The sequence below is a fragment of the Geotrypetes seraphini genome, chromosome 2 (assembly GCF_902459505.1).
Source record: "Geotrypetes seraphini chromosome 2, aGeoSer1.1, whole genome shotgun sequence".
In the NCBI taxonomy this organism is placed as follows: domain Eukaryota; kingdom Metazoa; phylum Chordata; class Amphibia; order Gymnophiona; family Dermophiidae; genus Geotrypetes; species Geotrypetes seraphini.
The window spans coordinates 234,585,566-234,602,752 of NC_047085.1; positions in this window are offsets into that span (position 1 = coordinate 234,585,566).

The following is a 17,187-nucleotide window of genomic DNA, read 5'->3' on the forward strand; positions in this document are numbered from 1 at the left end:
AGCATTCTGAAATTTTTACCTGAGGTATTTATTTATATATTACACAGTTTATATACTGCACTAGCCAAGTTCACAATAACTATCTCATAATTCAGTAACTATCTCATAATTATATACTGCACTATCCAAGTTCACAATAACTATCTCATAATTCAAAATTCTATCTAAAATAAAAACAAGCTAACTAAAATATTCTCTTCCCCACAATTCTTCAATAACCATCATCACAAAGGTCATGAGCAAGCTAATCTAAAACTTGATTAAAAATGTAAACTTTAAGTTGTTTTCTAAACTGCAAATACTGCCCAATTGTCCAAAAGTCTTCTGGGAGTGTATTTGAAAGCCTTGTGCCCTCCATATAGAAAATCCTGGATCTAATGTCATCTAAAGCAATCATTTTAAAAGAGGGAACATTTAAAATGAATTTGTCTGGTGATCTCAGTAGACAAGGTAGACTGAAGGTTCTAAGAAGCACAATCAAAATAAAGTATGTTTCCATGGCTTGCTCTATAAATTCGAGTTTAAAAAAAAAAAAATCTTAATTTGGATTCTCCATTTTTCTGGGAACCAATGAAAACTTTTCAAAACTGGTGAGATATACTCAGCTTATCAAATACCAGCTATGATGTGAGTTGCTGCATTCTGAGCCAATTGTAACGGTTGCAACAAATAAGCTGAAACACCCCAAAATAAAACAGTGGCATGGGAAGGGGGCGCCTCCTGCACAGTTCTTTTGCCTATGAAAAAGAAGAAGTTGAGCCACTACAGCAGTAGGGGGGAAACAGACTTCCTATAACAATTTTTTTTACACTTGGGAAATAATTTCAGGGCAAATTCTAGGAGTGGTGTGAGTGGATGGGGGGAGGGGGAACTCCTCATGCACAGCTCTAAGTCATAAGGTAAGCCATGGCAGGGGCAGTGGGGGAGAGAAGAGGGTCCTCTGATACAACTTTCTTTAAGTCACTTTGGGTAGGCAGTTTAGAGTGTTGGCTGCAAATCCTTCATGCAGCAAGGTTAGTGGATAGTTCCTCCAGGAAGGCTGTCTGGTGGAAGAAGGGGGGAGCTCTATTGGAGACAGGAGTATAGCTAACGTGACCATATGACCCATTTTAAACGGGACCATCCTGTTTTTACATAGTCTGTCCTGTTGTCCGCAAGCACAGCTTTGGAACGCCAAAATGTCCCGTTTTCAGAAAGAGTGTCCCGAAGTTGTGCCCAAAATATCGATCGCGATCTGAAGGCAACATGAGTCGATTACAGAGCCCAGGATTTCTCCCTGCTTCCCCAGTGTTGACACAGCAACAGATCAGGTGCGTGCAGCAACTGCACAAGCCTTCCCCCTCACCCCCCCCCCCCCCCCCCCGCACACCAGACATCAATTCTGACATTGGAGAGGAAGTCCCGGGCCAGCCAATCGCTGCCTGGCTGGCCTAGAAATTCTCTCTGACATCAGAATTGATGTCGGGGGGAAGGCTTGTGCAGTCATTGCATGCACCTGGCCTGTTGCTGCGTCGATGGTGGTGGCTTGGAGAAATTGGCAGCGGCAGCTTGGGGGGTGGGGAGAGAGAAAGAAAGAAAGAAAGGGGAGCAGGGAGAGAGAAAGAAAGAAAGGGGGCAGGGAGAGAGAAAGAAAGACAGAAAGAAAGAAAGGGGGGAGGGCAGGGAGAGAGAAAGAAAGACAGAAAGAAAGAGAAAGAAATGAAAGAAAGAAAGGATTCACAGTCAGAAGGAAGTGCAACCAGAGACTCATGAAATCACCAGATAACAAAGGTAGGAAAAATGATTTTATTTTCAATTTAGTGATCATGGGGGGAGAGAGAAGAATGGAAGAATTGTTGGACATGGGATGGAAGAGATGAACAGAGAGATGCAACAAAGAGGTAGAAAGGAGTGAGAGGGATAAATCTTGCATTTGGTGGAGGGGAGAGAGACATACTTGGAAAAGAGAAAGAGATAAATGTTGGGCATAGGGTGGAGGGCAGGGAGAGATGGTGCATGAGAAGAGAGAAAGAAATGTTGCACATGATAATAGAGGGGAGGAAGGGAGAGATGCTGCATGGAGGAGAATAGAGAAGTTTAACCTAGGACACAAGGCAGGAGGAGAGAGAGATGGTAGAAACATAGAAATATAGAAGATGACGGCAGAAAAGGGCTATAGCCCATCAAGTCTGCCCACTCTAATGACCCACCCCCCTTGATTTTAACCCCTTAGAGACCCCACATGTGTATCCCATTTCCTTTTAAAATCCAACACGCTGCTGACCTCAATCACCTGAAGTGGAAGTTTATTCCAATGATCAACCACCCTTTCGGTGAAGAAATACTTCCTAGTGTCGCCATGAAATTTCCCACCCCTGATTTTCAGCGGGTGCCCTCTTGTGGCCGAGGGTCCTTTAAGAAAGAAGATATCATCTTCCACCTCGATATATTTAAACGTTTCAATCATGTCTCCTCTCTCTCTACGTTCTTTGAGTGAGTATAGCTGCAATCTGCTCAGCTTTTCCTCATACGGGAGATCTTTGAGCCCCGAGACCATCCTGGTGGCCATTCGTTGAACCAACTCAACTCTCAGCACATCTTTTTGGTTATGTGGTCTCCAGAATTGTTCACAATTGTAGACAGTAGGAAAGAAACATAAATGTTGGATATGGCAGTGGAAGGAAAGGTACAGAGATGAAAGATGAATGGTGAGCAAGGAACAAGAAGAAAATGTCAAATGGGCAGCAGACCATGGTGAGCAAGTTAACAGGAAACAAACATGTTTTGAATAATAAAATGACCAGATAACAAAAGGTAGAAAAAAATATATATATTTTCTATTTTGTGATTACAATACATCAGATTTGAAATGTGTATCCTGCCAGAGCTGGTGTTAGCAAGCATGAACTAGGACCTAACAGAGAGGAAAAGTCTTTTTTGTTTACATCACAACACCAGCATAGGGTTGCAGAGGGCAAATGGGGGTGGGTTAGGTGAAGAGGATACAAAAATAAACCCGCTAGGTCGTTTGAAAAAAAACACCTGATTGGGCAGGAAAAGTGAATTTAATTGAATTGAAAAATCAATTCAATAAGCCAAATTGAATCGAATCGAAAATTTTTTTTCCCTGAATCGGGCAGCACTAGTAGGAAGCGCTGACGGCAACCTGGAGAGAGATTCCACTGCTGGGTGACCAGGCTGGGAGAGGCTGCTTTACGGCCCAGGGACACCTCGGCACAGCATACAGCAGAAATATCTGCTTTTACTTTAGGCATGCAGCTTCCACATTCAAATCAGAAAACATTGCAGAGCCTGCCTGAGAATGGCGGGGGTGGGACAGAGGTTCATGTGTCACAAAGAATTTCGAAGGACATAGCACCAGGGCACACTGGGTGAGAAACACTGCTTTAAAGTAACAAATTTTGCGGTTGTGATGACTAAGGCCCTCTTTTACTAAGGTGTGCTACCTGATTAGCGCGCGCTAAACGCTGATACGTGCATGTTAGTCCATGGACGCATTAGTATTTAGTGTGCGGTAATCGGTTAGCACACCTTCGTAAAAGAGGGAGTAGGTTTGCTGCTGTATTAAGATAGAGGAGGGCGACGAAAATGATAGGAGGCTTGCACCAGAAGACGTATGAGGAGAGACTGGAAGCCCTGAATATGTATACCCTAGAGGAAAGGAGAGACAGGGGAGATATGATTCAGACGTTCAAATACTTAAAGGGTATTAACGTAGAACAAAATCTTTTCCAGATAAAGGAAAATGGTAAAACCAGAGGACATAATTTGAGGTTGAGGGGTGGTAGATTCAGGGGCAATGTTAGGAAATTCTACTTTACGGAGAGGGTAGTGGATGCCTGGAATGCGCTCCCGAGAGAGGTGGTGGAGAGTAAAACTGTGACTGAGTTCAAAGAAGCGTGGGATGAACACAGAAGATTTAGAATCAGAAAATAATATTAAAGATTGAACTAGGCCAGTTACTGGGCAGACTTGCACGGTCTGTGTCTGTGTATGGCCGTTTGGTAGAGGATGGGCAGGGGAGGGCTTCAATGGCTGGGAGGGTGTAGATGGGCTGGAGTAAGTCTTAACAGAGATTTTGGCAGGTGGAACCCAAGCATAGTACCGGGTAAAGCTTTGGATTCTTGCCCAGAAATAGCTAAGAAGAAAAAAAAAAATTTTTTTTAAATTGAATCAGGTTGGGCAGACTGGATGGACCATTCGGGTCTTTATCTGCCGTCATCTACTATGTTACTATGTTCCAAATTAAAAATGACCCATTAGGAAGCAAGGGAAGAAGCATTTTCTTCCTGAAAAAAAATTTTTTTTTGTAACGTGCTCAGAGCCCTTAGGCAGAATTTGGACTGCTGAGGTAGACTTCTATCTTGAGTACAGACTACTAAAGCCAATTTGTCATGCTGCCACTGGGTTACCTCTATCCTCAGCAGTTCCTGATAATTAACTGCTTCCTCCATAAGCTTCCCTCAGAGGATCACTTAGCAGAAATTTGTAACATAAGAGGGAGAGCATTAGGAAAGCGTTCTTTGGGGCCTCGTGGGAGATTACGATTTTTACCTGAGTTCCGAGCAATCCTCAACCCCCAACAGGACAACAGCAACCACATTTCACATTCCATATAACAGCTTAATATGCGTGAGGATTGTAATTTCATTTTCATGTAGAACATAGAATGGATGCAGTTTAGCTCAAGTCATGCGCATGATGAATGAGAACTATAAGAGAATGTAGGCTTGTGTAAACCATGAGCTTCATGGGGCAGCCTGCTTCAGAATGCTTAATGTAGAAGCGACAGTAAAATAGTGGGAAGATGATTTCAATTTTTTTTTTTTTACTTTATTTAGTTTTTAATGCCAATAAAAAGTGCAATACAATTTACATACAAATAATAATAATCAAATAAGCACTTAAAAACAATCAGAATCTATAGAAAAGATAAAAATTCCCTCCCCCACCCATCATTACCATCAGGAATAATACTAAAAGAAAAGATATACCCCCACTCACTCACCCCCCCCCCCCAGATGTGTGGGTGCAATACAATGGAAAATAAAGATAAAGGGCAACTATAACAAATCTACAAAAGACGTCAATGGACCCCAAACCAATTTGAATATCTTATTATGCCCCAGCAAGTCAGCATTCATTTTCTCATACTTATAAGTTAAGCATAAGCACCAGAAAGGAAAACTAAGGCGATCCCAATTCTTCCAATTGTGAGTAATCATTTGCATGGCTATCCCGGTCATAATTAGGAAAAGCCAGCATTTATAGTGGTCCATGGGGGTGCTTAATAAGGAATAACGCATACGTCAATGGAATTGATGCCTCCAGTATGGTATTAATCGGTCCCCATATTGACTTCCAAAAGTTAAGTATCAAAGGACAATAGAACAGCAGATGATCCAGTGCCCCTACATCAAGATGATTTCAATTTATTATGATTTTAGATGTCTAGCCCACCTTCCCATGAGTTGTTCATTGCAGCTGGAAAGGTTTAAGGGTACATAGAACAATAGGAAAATTAGTTGTTCTAACTGTACTACAAGTTATATGTTACAGTCAGGGGATATAGAAACTGTAAATTGACAGTACATGATATGTATGAGTAACATAGCAAAAATGGAATAATTTGGTGAGATATGAGTACAGATATCTCTGAGGAAAGGAAAGGTTCAGAGTAAGGAATTTTGAAGGATACTATCAATACAGGAAAGCTAGAGTATCCTGATAAAGAGTTTGAAATAAAGTGGTTCAGATGACCTAACTAAAGAGCAACCTAAACTGACAGAATGCAAATTGTTGAAAAGACATCTGTTTTGTTATATGAAATACACAGTATAAGATGATGGTTGTTGAAAACCTGAGTTGTATTAGGTTGCTTGAGATTGATTTTTGGTGTAGGAGACGTGATTTGTGCTGCTATTTTTGTCAGGCTGGTATTTTATTTTGATTTTATGCTGAATATGATGTATATATATTTTTTTTTGTTTGGTTTTTTTGTACAATGTCTGAAATGTTTGTGAAGTACTATTATGTGTGTGTTGTACTTTGCCTTGTAAAAGGCGGATTATAAATAAACAAACCATAAACCATCCATGTCAGCTGCAAAATTGGTTGCAAATAAGAACAAATTCTTTTGAAATGTCTTTATATAAATGCTAAATTTGGCAACACAATAATGAGTGATTCCAATTACCTTGGTACAGACAGGTAAATGTCACATCAGGAAATACCAGGGATGTAAAGTTCATGGGGGCAAGTTATCAAGCTGTATTAGGCTTCTAAGTCACGTTATTTGCCCCTTGGTGTGACTTAAAGGGCCCTGTCACAGCTTGATTCGTTTTATTGCTACAATACTAGAGTTATATAGTAAAGAGATGCAAAACATGTAAATATATGTAAAGCAAATGTATGTAAAAACCATAATATGACTTAAGATGTGGACTAGGCACACTCTGGAAATCATGTTATGGGCAGATAATCATGATAAAATAATCCCAGCCAAAAGCTGGTTCACAAACCTGTGGCCTGACGCCCCCCAGTTCAGAGCCTGTGGTACCTATGGAATTCCCTTCACCTCCCATCATATTCCCAACCCCTACTCTCCAAAGCGCATCCCTAATCCCTATTAATCATGGCCTACCAATCTCCCCTCCCCCCCCGAACAAGGCCCCCATCCCCCCAAAAAGTGTATTGATGGTCCAGAAATCATTGAGCAGGAATGATCACCAGTCTCCTGCCCTGGCAGGCACTGTCTCCAGTGACTCTAGTTTTGCCCTACAGGGCTTTATAGGAGTTCAATAGATCCTACATGCAACAAAATATAGAGATTGCATTAAGCTAGCAGAGCAAGAAGTCCTGAACAGAACAAACCAAAAATGATTCATTCTAACCAGACATCCATGTTTCATAAACACTATTAGAGAAATAATTGTGAAGTTTACCAACCTTATAAAATTGAGAATCTTCATGGTCTACTGTTATAATTGCACACCAAGGAGTGGAAATGTCCATAAAAGACTGGTGGACTCGGATGTATTTCACAAAAATCCTTTATTTCTTCCAACAAGTAACTCAATGACTCAAAGAGGCTATAGCTGAACTGCTTCAACTAATAGCCAATCTGTCGATCAAATCGGGAAGGATTCAGGAAGACTGAAAGGTGGTGAATGTTACGCCGATCTTCAAGAAATGTTTGGGTGAGATCCAGGAAACTACAGACCGGTGAGTCTGATCTCGGAACCGGGAAAGATGATAGAGGCTCTGATAAAAGACCGCATCATTGATCACCTTGACGGACACAATCTGATGAGGACCAGCCAGCATGGCTTCAGCAAATGAATATCTTGTTTGAGGAACTTGCTGCACTTCTTCGAGGGAGGAAACAGCAGATAGACAAGGGTGACCCGGTCGACATTGTATATCTGGATTTTCAGAAGGCATGCAACAAGGTTCCGCATGAATGACTACTTGAAAAATTGCGAGCCATGGAATTGAGGGTGAAATACTCACATGGATTAAAAACTAGCTGGCGGATAGGAAACAGAGAGTGAGGGTAAATGGACGATACTCGGACTGGAAAAGCATCACGAGTAGAGTGCCACAGGGTTCATTGCTCGGGCCCATGCTCTTCAACATATTTATAAATAACCTAGAATTTGGTACGATGAGCGAGGTGATTAAATTTGCGGACGATACAAAGCTATTCAGAGTAGTGAGGACACAGAAGGATTGTGAAGACCTACAACGAGACATAAACACACTCGAGGAATGGGCCGCGAATTGGCAAATGAGGTTCAACGTGGATAAGTGCAAGGTAACAAAAATCTTATACACAAATACAGGATGTCCGGAGCGGTACTTGGAGAGAACCCCCCCAGGAAAGAGACTTGGGAGTACTGGTCGACAAGTCGATGAAGCCATCTGCGCAATGTGCGGTGGCAGCGAAAAGGGTGAACAGAATGCTAGGAATGATTAAGAAGGGGATCACAAACAGATCGTAGAAGGTTATCATGCCGCTGTACCGGGCCATGGTACACCCTCACCTGGAATACTGCATCCAGCACTGGTCGCCGTACATGAAGAAGGACATAGTACTACTTGAAAGGGTCCAGAGAAGAGTGACTAACATGGTTACGGGGCTGGAGGAGTTGCCATACAGTGAGAGATTAGAGAAACTGGACCTCTTCTCCCTTGAAAAGAGGGGACATGATCAAAACATTCAAGATAATGAAGGGAATAGACTTAGTAGATAAAGATAGGTTGTTCACCCTCTCCAAGGTAGAGAGAACGAGAAGGCACTCTCTGAAGCTAAAAGGGGATAGATTCCATACAAACGTACGGAAGTTCTTCTTCACCCAGAGAGTGGTAGAAAACTGGAACGCTCTTCCAGAGGCTGTTATAGAGGAAAACACCCTCCAGGGATTCAAGACAAGTTCCTGCTGAACCAGAACATATGCAGGTAAGGCTAATTTCAGTTAGGGCACTGGTCTTTGACCTAAGGGCCGTTGCGTAAGCGGACTGCTGGGCACGATGGACCACTAGTCTGACCCAGCAGCGGCAATTCTTATGTTCTTATGACATGTATATGTTTCGGCCAAGATGGCCTGCCTCAGGAGTCTACAGTCATAGACAAACATATTAGTAACAGAAACAGTCAATACAATTAAAATGAATAATAAAACAGCAGGATAAAAATCAACAAACAAATAGTTAAAAACCATCATAGTTCACAACTTAACACATTTTGAAGAGCAAATGACACATAAAAAAGAATAAATTGACAACAACCACAAACTTTAATTAATTGATAATGAAATAAAGAGCTCCATCACAAAAACATGATAATGGAATTTTATGGGTATGCATTGTATGTAAATCTCCAAACCCATATGCAAACCTTCAAACTTTAATCAATTGATATTAAAATTAAGACCACTCCTTCAAAAAATTATGAAAAAATAAAAATTGATGGATATGACTCATATGTAAAGCATAGAATTAACAAACCCATTTCAAAAAGCCATTACAACAGAACATTAAAAGATATTATACATTAGTGGCTGCACATAAAACCACCACAGAATACATTATACCAATAAAGACAAAAATTAAAATAACATAATATGTTGAACCAAAAAAGGCCGTACAAATAGAGACAATCAAGAAACAGTTTAAGGATCTTATACTGCATCAATCATGTCAGAAAAACAAGCAAATAAACATAAGTAAATATAAAATGAAATAAAATAAGCAATCAAAACACACCTTGCAAATCACATAGTTAAATGAAAAATGAGTCCACATAAAAGCATTTACTCGAATTGTCCATACACAGCTATGAAAAGCTAAATAAAAACACACAACATTACTCGAAACAGTAAATGAAGAACAAAATTAAAAAACAGGTTAGTAAAAGTTTGCAAAAGTTAGATAGTTCTAAGTCTAATAGATGCTGGCATTATCATCTTGATATAGGGACTCTGGATCATCTGTTGTTCTAATGTCCTTTGATACTCAATTTTTGGAAGTCGATATGGGGACATATTAATAACATATTGGAATCATCGATTCCATTAACCTATAATATAGTGGGACACTATGATAACCTATGATCTATGGGACACTATTGCATACTAAGCCCCCATTGGACTTGTATAAATGCCAGCTTTTCCTTATTATGACCAGGATTGCCATGCAATGGTTACTTGCAATTGGAAAAATTGTGATCGGCTTAGTTTTAACTTTTGGTGGGCGAATTTATGTTTGTGTTATAAGTATGAGAAAATGAATGCTGACATGTTGGGGCATAATGATTTATTCAGATTAGTTTGGGGTTCATTAATGACTTTTGTTACTTCAGTATAGTTGTCTTTCACCTTTATTTTTTCTTTAGATTCATGCACACATCCAGGGAAGGGTGGGGGGGGGGGAATCTCTTTTGTTTTTATTCCTTGATTAAATTTTGTATTATTATTGATTGATTGTAAATACTGATTCTGATTATTAATGTATAATTAATGTTTTAATGTATGTATAATTTTCTGCACTTTGTTTTAGCCTTGAAAACTTAAAGATAAAAAAAACCCAAAACAGGTTAGTGCGAAACCAGCCAAACATAATGACAAAACAGCTGTAAACATGTAGTGCCAATATAAGGAAAGATACAGGGGGACAAGCCGGTTAATTGCTGACAGCCAATGATAAATATGGGATAAACTAATGAAGAAAAAGACTTATCAGCCAGCGCACAGCAAGGCGGGTCTACATAAAAATAAGAGCTGAGGCACCTTCCCACCTAAAAGCATATCCTTGACCACATAATGGTGTGCTCCAGCAAATGTAAAAATGAGTTAACATTGCAATAAAGTTAAAATTCAAATAGAGCAATGGCGAACGTTATATATAACTAATGTCAACATAAAAGCGGCCAAACAACGCCACCACCTAGACCCCCAAATAAACTTAGATGTGGCCAGAACAAACACAAACTTACTTAGAAGCTCCGTACTGAGTGCTGGAGTTCAGTCACTTCCAAATGCATTCAAAGAAAAAATGGTGCCGCTAACGGTACCAACTTTTATGCATGTGTGTGAACAGTAATCACGTCACTAATACAGCGTGAGGACGTAACTAGTCAAGAAATAAAAAAACATATCAAAATGATGGCGCCATAAAACAAGAACAAATAAACTTTAAAAACATTAAAACAACGGGAACACAGTTGAAAAAAAACTTCTTATGAGCAGTGCCGCTGAGGTACAAAACTGGGAACACATGTGTGAAATGTCACCACGCCACGACTGCAGCATGGAGACGTAACCTATCAAACAAAACTGAACAATTAAAAAAAGGTGATATCAAAATCAAAGTATAAAAACAAACAAAATAAAATCCTGAGTGGTATAGAACGGGTACGAGTGGTTTGATTTTTTTACTGCATCAGGATTTACAAAGACTAGGGGACACTAAATGAAGTTACAGAGTAATACTTTTAAAACCAATAGGAGGAAATATTTTTTCACTCAGAGAATAGTTAAGCTCTGGAATGCGTTGCCAGAGGATGTGGTAAGAGCGGTTAATGTAGCTGGTTTTAAAAAAAGGTTTGGATAAGTTCCTGGAGAGCATAATCTGCTGTTGAGACAGACATGGGGGGAAGCATGGAATGTTGCTACTATTTGGGTTTTTGCCAGGTGCTTGCTTGTGTCTTGGATTGGCTTCCAAGAAGATGGGTTACTAGGCTGGAAGGACCATTGGTCTGACCTAGTAAGGATATTCTTATGTTTTTAGCTTTTGCTCAGTATTGCCTACACATTGCTTAGTCACTTTCGGTCTTGATCCAGATAGCAATAGCCTTTGCTGTACAGCTGACAGATGAGTAGAAATCACAGCAATTTCCATTTTTATGTCGGTTATTGCCTGCAAATTAGTATACAAGAGTTCACACAAACTTAACTCCAACAGTACCACTTAATCAGATGGGCTGTCATTTTTATAAGACACTATTTTCTCGAGGGAGCCAGGATCTTGCTTAGGTCATTTCGGAGTGGATGGCAGCATATAGGTTCCATCTGCTTTACCTTGTTTGCTTACTGACATCATAAAAGGTGAAATTCATGATAAGAGCAGTGGAAGGCTAAAAATCATGATTCATAGGTTGCCTTGTGGAGTGCTGCTTCCTCAAGCATTCCTTGAATGCTCATGAGTGCTCCTTTCCACAGAGGCACTATCTTTTAAAAAATTCACTGTTGCCAGGTTTTAGAAAGCAACTAAGGATTTCTTAATCTTTAATCTATTTTTCCCTTTTCTTTTGTTACAGATATAAAAAGCATATATATTTATGCATGTAACTGGAGGTGGACTCTGTTTTGCTGCTTTTGTATGTATAATGTCCCCTTTGAGGCAGCTATGGGTCCAGGGCCCGACTTAGCTGGAGTCCCCCGAAGGCAGTCTCTGTTGGTCCCTTAGTTGGTTAGTGCTCAGTGCCACCACCTGGGGAAAAGAAGTGTTAGCAGATGGGTTCACCGTCTTCTTCACCCACCCCCCCCCTGGAAAAATCTAAAAATAACTCCTGTAAACAAGGTTGTCTAATAAAGTATGGCCACTTTTATTTACACTACGTGCATAGGCCTAGTCATGCTCAACTTTCAGTGGTTCAGATAAATATTATATATATACGAGTATATATACACACACATACCCTAAACACCACATATGCAGACATGCAGTTTGCCAGTGGCCTGGGCTTCTGATTTAGCTCAGAAACCAGGTGGGTGTAGCTTTGTACTTAACTCCCTTCTCTTTCCTGCCCAACCCCCCCCCCCTTTTTTTTACTCGGCTCCCAAGTTCTCACACAATCCATGGAAGCTGTCAGGAGTGGGTACCGGCTGCTCTCCAAGGCCTGTGGGCTTAGACTTTCAGTAGTTTCCTAAAGCCCTGGGTCCTTCCAAGAGTCCTCCCCTTTCTTTCTACCGGCGGGTCCCCGTGGGGGGGGGGGGGGGACGACTCTTCTCACCCACTGGGCTGCCAGTCCTGACCTGCAGCCCCACAGCCTGGTTCCCCTGCTGGGCTGCTAATGCAAATCTGCACGCTGACCACCTGGGCTATCAGTCCACCCCTGACTATGCACAGCATACCAGCTCTGAAAAGAGCTCTGTATCCATCAGTGACAGAATTTCCTATCCAGGGAAGTCACCTCCCAACTGAGCAAAATTCTAGGCAGTTCAAGCTCATGGAGGGGCATTTTCAATAGTACGTCTAAGTCCGAGTTTGGATGTTTCCAGTAAAACGTCCAAAATTGGACGTCCATAAGGGTCCATTTTTGAAAATACTGGGACTCCCCCCCCCCCAATTTTTTTTTAATTATCTAGTTGGACATCTTGGCTACCAGGATGTCCAACTAGATGGCCAACCTTAGGACATCTAACTTCATTCCCCATTTTTTTACCACAATACCGTCCAAGTTGAAAACATCCAAATGAGGCCCATTTGCACATGGGAGAGGCCAGCTTTATATTGAACTGGTCATATAGACATGCCAAGAGAATACTGGGGCAAATTAGAAGGCACCGCTGTGAACTTCACCTAAACAGTGGCAGAAGTACCGTATATATATTCGAATATAAGTCGATCCAAATATAAGTCGAGACCCCCCATTTTTCCTCCCCAAACAAGGAGGAAAAATGGTTGACTCGAATATAAGACGGGCAGCTTAATATTCAAGTGTCCTGCTCTGCCAAGTTCTTTACCCAGCCCCCTTCCCTCCCTGCCCTGCACTCAATCCCATTCCCTACCAGGCTGTGAACCAAGCCCCCCTCCCTGCCAGGCTCTGAACAATGTCCCACCTTCCTTCCCTGTACCTTCTTCCCCCTAAAAAGAGCCAACCTCATCAATGATGTCACAATGGCTTGATTGTCCCATACTCCCCTCTGCCCTCTAACCCAGCCAGCCCTCTAACCCAACCTCTTCCCCAGTGGTAGGCCAGGACAGGAGAGATCCCTTTAACTTGGTAGGCTGGGACAGGAGAGATCTGCCCTTAACTTAACCCAGCCTCTGCCCTAGTGTTAGGCCGGGACAGGAGAGATCCCTCCCGTCACCTGCCCCGGCCGACACTAATAATTACCACCCTCCCTCCGTCCCTCCCTTGTGTACCTCTTCCCTGGTGGTCCAGCGTGTATGTGCTGAAATCTTCCTTTGTAAAAGTAGCAGCCAGCAGCGTACCTGGGCCGGCACACAGGAGTGAGCTTTTCGTGCTCCCGAGCAGCCCTGCACTACTCCTTAATAGGCTACTGCGAGAGCCGCAAATCCCGCGAGAACTCAGGTATGTACTGTTTCATTCAAATTTTTTTGGGGGGTGGGAGGGGGGTCAGTGATCACTGATGGAGTGTGTGTGGCTCATTACTTAATCCCTCCAGTGGTCATCTGGTCAGTTTGGGTACCCTTTTGGCACTTCTCAAAAAGGTCTAGTTGAAATTGTCTAAGTTCTGTCTAGGACGTCCAGGGAAAGGTTCAATTATAGCGGCAGAATGTCCAAGTCTAAGCCCAGGCAAAGCCCACCCATTCCCTGCCTATGGAACACTTACCAACATGCCCATTTCTTCAGTGAGTAAGAAGTCCCGCTAGATGTCCAGAAAGTCAGTTTTGGAAATGCCCATATGGATATTTTGACTAGTAAGATGTCCAAGTGCCAATTTATGCTGTGTTGTGGACGTCTATGTTTTTTGAAAATGAGCCCCATAGACTCTAGCTCATGCTGGCTCCTTTGTTTTGAGCAATCCAGCTTGGTTGGTCTGTCTTGCCCAGCTAGTTCTTCTCTCCTTTAGACTGGGGGGGGGGGAGGGGAGTGGATTTCCATCTCCCTTATATTTGATTCAGCTCTTTTTGGTTTATATCCTCCCACTCATCTGAACCCACAGATTTTATTGTCACCCAAGAACCATTTTTAAACAAATCATAACATCCCTCATAAGTGTTTTCAGCCTTCATGCATTATTTGTATGGTTACATAACCTAAGTGGACTGGATGTAGTTCCCCAGTTTCCCCAACAGGTGGCAATGGCAACTGTTCCCATTCAGTTTCAATGCAAAACAGATAAATACTGCTTAAAAATCAAACAAAGCTTAAAGCCTATCTCCTTTTCAGTTTTGTCAGAGACCCACTGCCGGGGGGGGGGGGGGGGGGGGGGGGGGGGGGAAGGATGCTCCATTGCAAGGATGGCAATCCATGCCAATTTTGTCTGGCATCAGTTATAGATGTCCTCTCTATTAGACAAGTGTCTCATTTTTTATATACACAGATCATCATGCTGTTTGTTCCTAAGAAATTGCAGAATCTTTATCTCTGGTGTCTTTGTAGCTGGAAATAGTCTGTACTTTTAGAATAAAATCATTGAAACCCATTACTTCCCACAGGCTTGCTGAGCCCAAGCTGCAGGGTTAATTTCTCTCACCAGAGCTTGCATTTTAGCAAGAAGAAAATCTGTTACTAGCTGCAAAAACCCTAATGCAGAAATGTGGTGTATGTGAATATGTTCTGATTATATGAAGAAAGAGGAGAGATGGGTGGGTGAGAGACAGAGAGATATGGATGAATGATAAGGTGACAAAGCGATATAATTCTGTGGTTTGTAATGTCCTGTCTGGTCGGTGTCAAAATATTTTATCATTTTGATTTCAGTGATCTCCCACCCACCCCCTCCCTGTTTCTCACCCCACCCACTCCTTTCCTCTTCCTGTGAGAGTGCCATTGAAATGCTTCTGTGTTTCACTTATATATATATTGATATTTGTCAACATTTGCTTATTTCTGATCTGAAGAAGGGTTACCTTTGAAAGTTAATTTTAAAAAATGCATTAAGTTAGTCAAATAAAAAAGGTTATTACCTTATTTCCTATATGTTTTATTTCTATATATGAACCAAAAGACAAATTAATTTTGATTATAAAGGATGAGTTGTCATTGGATTATTGCATATTCCTATGGGATAACTCCACCTTGCTATTATCACCAAAAGGGAAGCCTTGCCAAGGAAGCCTGAAGGATCACATTTTGACATACAACCAGGGAACTGGATACAGGTCAAGGTGTTCCAGAGCAAATACTCACCAATTTTTGGGAAAAGGCACCTTACTCAACTGTAAAACACTGATTCTTCATGTGCCCTACTCCTGCTACCGTTAGGATGACAGCCGAGTACTACTCAAATTTTAACAAAGAGCCTCAAAGTCTCACGGACCAACACTCCAGGGGGACTCAGCCCCCTATAAGGAGTTTGAATTGATATAATCATTGGCTCCAATCCAGAAAAACACCAGGGAAGAAAAACTCCTGCAACAGGAGAAAAGTTCTCTGGTTTAAAAACCGGGTCGCTACTAAAGACTCTGGCCCAGCGTGAGGTGCACTAAGCAAAAGGAATTCAAGAACTAGGCGGTACTTAGTTTCTGAGCAGTTCATATTGAGCTCTCGTACCACCACACTTGGTTCCTGGAAACACCAGCTGGAATACAATTAAATATCTCCCTCCTTTGCAAAGCCGGCACTAAAAATGCTAGCACTGCTTTGTAAAGGAGGGGGTATATGATAAGTTATAATCATGGTCCGATGTTTCAATAGGCTTCTTCTTCAATTCATACCAACGTTTACAGTAAATATCTGTATTTATTTGTTGTAACTAAAAAAAAAAAAAAAAACCCCAACAATAACAATTGAGGGTGAAAGAAAACTAAGGTCTCCTTTTACAAAGCTGTGGTAGCGTTTTTAGCGCACGCACAGGATTAGCGCGTGCTAGCTGAAAAATTACCGCCTACTTAAAAGGAGGTGGTAGCGGCTAGTGCGTGCGGCATTTTAGCGTGCGCTAAAACCGCTAACGCACCTTTGTAAAAGGAGCCCTAAATAAGTATGTCCAACAATTATTATCAGATGTTGTTTAAACACGGTAAATTAAATTTAAATATAAATGAATAGCAAAGCTTATTTACCATTCACGTGTGATCGAGTTTACATTGATAACACCATTATAGTTAGTGATAATATTCAAACCTGAAACAAGCCTTTCAGCTGAATACCAACTTTGTTCTAGGACATACACAAATTAGAACTGAGTCATCCAAGTTGGAACATGTCCATTTAATATATTAGAAAAGGGATCTGCCGATGTGGAGCTTTATTCTTAGATACATGCAGGAATGGATGGGAATGGGGTGGCAGCGCCCATTTTGAAATTGCCAATGTCTAAAACAGTGGTCTCCAGTGCATGGCTCTAGGGCTGCACGCAGTCCCTGAAGTCCTCCATTGCGGCCCTCATTTGGCTAAAATGTTCTTCAGTTCTTGTAAATGCTTTTATTTCAATCTTGCCCACTTGATATAGGAACTGCAAACAATCTCGAGTGTTCCACTCAGGTGTCTCGTTTATGGAATTTGGTACTGTTGGCAATCCAAAGTATGTCCCTGAAGTGTTGTAGAATCAATACTAGTATGCATTTTTAGTGTTTAATACCCAGTCTGAACAGATAGGTTAAGGAAGTTTACGAAACTTGTATATGTAAGCTTGAAATCTTTTGGTGGGCCCAGGGCAGGATTAATTCATCGAGGGCCCCTAGGCACACAAGTACACTGGGCCCCCTGCCCCGCCCCACCCCACCATGCGCTCAGGCAGAAACAGGAAGCTGCATCAGAGGGAAGCTTTGGGT